The sequence below is a fragment of the Haemaphysalis longicornis genome, unplaced genomic scaffold (assembly GCF_048455015.1).
Source record: "Haemaphysalis longicornis isolate Haplotype H1 unplaced genomic scaffold, Haemaphysalis longicornis Haplotype H1 scaffold_9, whole genome shotgun sequence".
Taxonomy (NCBI): Eukaryota; Metazoa; Arthropoda; class Arachnida; order Ixodida; family Ixodidae; genus Haemaphysalis; species Haemaphysalis longicornis.
In genome coordinates, this window is record NW_027526460.1 from 13993849 (window position 1) to 13997565 (window position 3717).

Consider the following 3717-nt stretch of genomic DNA (forward strand, 5'->3'; position numbering starts at 1 on the left):
TGAGAAAAATCCGCGCGTCTTGCCAAACATGCCGAGAAGCCCAAACCGTGCCCAACCCGCCACCACCTCAAACTCGCAACCTCGGCCGAGCCGCCAGAAACCCGTGCGGAGCGACACCACAGCCAAGCTTACCGACGTCACCCTGGTCCACGCAAACTATTTCGTTCTATGTCCTTCTGACGTGCCGTGTCCATGGACCAACAGGTAAAACTTCTGTCCACGTGCCATATCTATTGCTAACAAAATAAAAAGACAGCAAACAAAAAAATTGGCTGCGTATCTGCTCCTTTCGTGACAAATTTCGACAAAAGACCATAGTCTGTCGACATTTGCCAAGTAAATGCCTCCCTTCCCTTTCCCGCTTACCTCTCATGTTGTTCCTCTTGCGTCGCGCTCCTTACAAGGAAAACACGCTAAAGGTTTGCTCAAGCCTATTTAAATTTACCGTGTTCCACTGCTCCAGGCCGGGTGCCTCGTTGCCAGCGCTGACGTACGGCGGAGACGCGCGTGAATTGAGGCGCCATACTTCAATGTTTATAGTACCGCGTTTCCCTAGTCCACGTACGTTCCAAGCAGAATGTGGAACCTATCTAGTGGAACCTCTCGTAACTGTTGCCACTTGATTTCTTAAAATGCCCCCAGAAGCTATTAGGCGCAGGCGACAGCAGGCGACGGCGGAGTGAATTTTTTTTCTGCAGTTGATGCACAAATCAAACATGTATGATTTTTTATAAAGGAATGCTGCAAATATCACTTCTGTATTAATTTGTTGTCTTATACTTGTGTAATGTCTTGTTGTTCTTCAACAACATTGACAAGTATGAACATTACACCGGACTTAGACGGGCACATTTAGCTGCGACTATATAAGACTATTGCGCAGGCCTTGTTTTACTTTGACCGGGTGGCTGAATCGAGTCACAGACAGGCACACGGACAGACAGACAGACAGACCAAAATTTCTGGGTTAAGTAGCCCAAGAAAGACTATCGTCTTTAAAATGAACGCAGCACAGCCGCGTACGTGCCGCTCAAGCTCAAAGACGCCTTCTGTGGGAAACCACGTGCAGATCTGAGACACCAAAGCTTTAAGGTGATGCCACGAACACGTGCACTGTCTGCTGCCGATCACACGTACACCGCCGGCTGGCACGATGCAGTACGCGTAGCACGAAGAAGGAACAAGAAACGGAGCTTAGGAATGGGGATCTCAGCACTTTACAAGTAGTCTAGTCGTTACACCGGTCATCTGCCACGGCCGGGTAATCTTTAAAGGGACCCAGAAAAGCCTTCTGTAAAAGTTACAAAATGCCTGTATTGTCACGTAGCACCAATATAGCGATGCAATGCCGTTGGAATTATTGATCTACATTCAGTATTAGCTGCGCCAGAAGCAATTAAATGCACCTCTCCCCACTTGCCGATCGACTCCTCCTCCCTCTCTGCTTCCTTCAAAGCAGCTGGAAACACTGGGAATAGCCATGTGACATCTCGACGCTCGACTTCCGTTCTGCACTAGCTACATTCCTGCGCCTAGGCACGCGTCAATCGCTGCGGACCCGCCTTTGCCGCCTTTGCCTCGTGATCGTGCAGGAAGGAGGAAGAGCAGCCGGAAGCCAATGGCAGAGACGCCGCCGGCAGCTGACCTCGCCGGCGATTAAGTGAATCAGGGAGCACCTTCGCTGTTGCGTCAGCCGCGATCACCGTCGCGTCAGCCGCGGTCGGCTCGCTGCGGCGTCGCGCTCATCGGCTGAGAAAGGCGATTTTCAAAAATTTACAAATTATCCGTGCAACGTATGGGGCTCACACTTGGCACAAAAATCCCCCGTTATGTGTTCTACCACCTGAATGCATTTGATTGCCACCTTCACAAAGCTTTTCGGGGTTCCTTTAAGGTCATCTGGGAACCTCTCATTAAGGGAATTAGTTCCAAAGAATCTTGCGTGCTGTCTAATGTTGATAATCGGTATATAGCGCATAGTTAGTGAACGGTGTTATTCCTGCAGCTTCACAAGTCATCCGCTTCTGCAGAACAGACTACCTCAGTAATTTCTACAGAAGTATTGCACCTCCCTGTACTATCCATGGGATTCATCTGTGTTGTGAAGAGCCGAGGAGCTCGTTCTGCTCCATCAACGAATCCTTCTGACCTAAGCCAGTCTTGGCCAGAATGTGTACCTCGTAAATCAGACGGAACGAAGAAAAGTCCGGCTAGGGCCCCTCGCAGCCTCCGTGCGCCCAAGTGAGCTCGCGTTAGACAGCCACGCAGACTCTTTCTTCGAAGCGCAGTTGTGTCTTTAGGCAGCAGTTATCGATTGTGCCTCTTCAACCAGAACCCGTAGTTACCCCTTAAACAACTCGGCTAAGCGCGGAAAACTATATCATAAACACTTCGGTTTTATCAACAGCTTTGCAATGGACAAATGCGTTCCTTAGCAATTGTCCTTAGCAATCCAAGCGACCTGCAGCAGAAAGATAAGCTTGAAAGCAGTTGTATAGGCCAAAAGCAACAGGGGAACTACCTGGCAGGTTGTTCTGGCATCATCAATAGTACAAGAATTGTGAGCTACAAGGATGCCTTCAACACATAAACCAGTGTCAACTCTTGAACGACTTCTGCCGCAACCAAAAGGAAAAGCACAGGGCATCATTTACAGGATTCCTTGCACACAATACCTCGTCTATACTGCCATGACAAAACACGGCACTTCCTAGAAAGACTCAGACAGCACCAAAATGGCATCTGGAAGTTGGGAATACAGTGCAGCACTTTAGCTGGACACTGAAAAAGAGGATTACCCCATCAGCTTTGTAAGGGCGCAGGTTATTGACACCGAGGTGAATACTACTTGAAAAAAGATTCCCTTGGAGACTTGGCACATACAAAAAAAGCAGAAAACCTCATCCGATTGCTGGGTTCCTTGGGATTTACTCACACCCCCCCCTAGCACTCCCTTTCCCCCCACCCCCACCCCAACACCTTCCCTGGAGGATTTTGACACCTCCCTAAAACCGAAATTCTGGGTAAACCCCTGTGGGTGCCCTTCCCTGCATTTACGCCAATGGCCTCTTGCCCATCATTGCAAGAAACAGCAAAAAATTCTCTTCCCTATGTACTGCTGCCCGCAGGCCAAAACTAGTCGCCCCTGATGAAGGAGCCAAGTAGGCTTCGAGATGTGGGCAATGCTTCCATTAAAGCCTTTGGTTGGAGAATTTTGTCTTTTCATTTAAGCTTCCGTTTAAGTTCACCCTACAGCCACTTTGCATCTGCGACTCTGATGGTGCCTTGAAAAAATGCTTTTGTTCCCTTAATAGGGTACTTCAATATGCCAGAACTTACTAGCTAGTTAGTTTGTTTCGTAAACCAAAGTTCCAAAATTAGCATCTCAAACGTTCACGAAATTGCAATTTTGGGCATTAATTTTGCTGACCTAGTACGATACTATGACCCCACCTTCCAGAAGACTGCAGATTTTTTTTTTCTACCTAGACACAACCACCTCTATGCTGAATGGTTGAGTAGTTGCAGGGAACTGCTGTTTTTTCACTACCTTCTAATTTTAATAAAGCCGCTAATGTTGGGCTTGAGTTCATGCTTCCCCAAAAGATTCAACTTGGAAGTATTTCAGACAAGCTTTTTATGCTAAGACCATAATCCCACTGACTCATAATGCACAGCGTGTAGCTAAATATGAATCAGAAAAAGGAACCAGTTAAA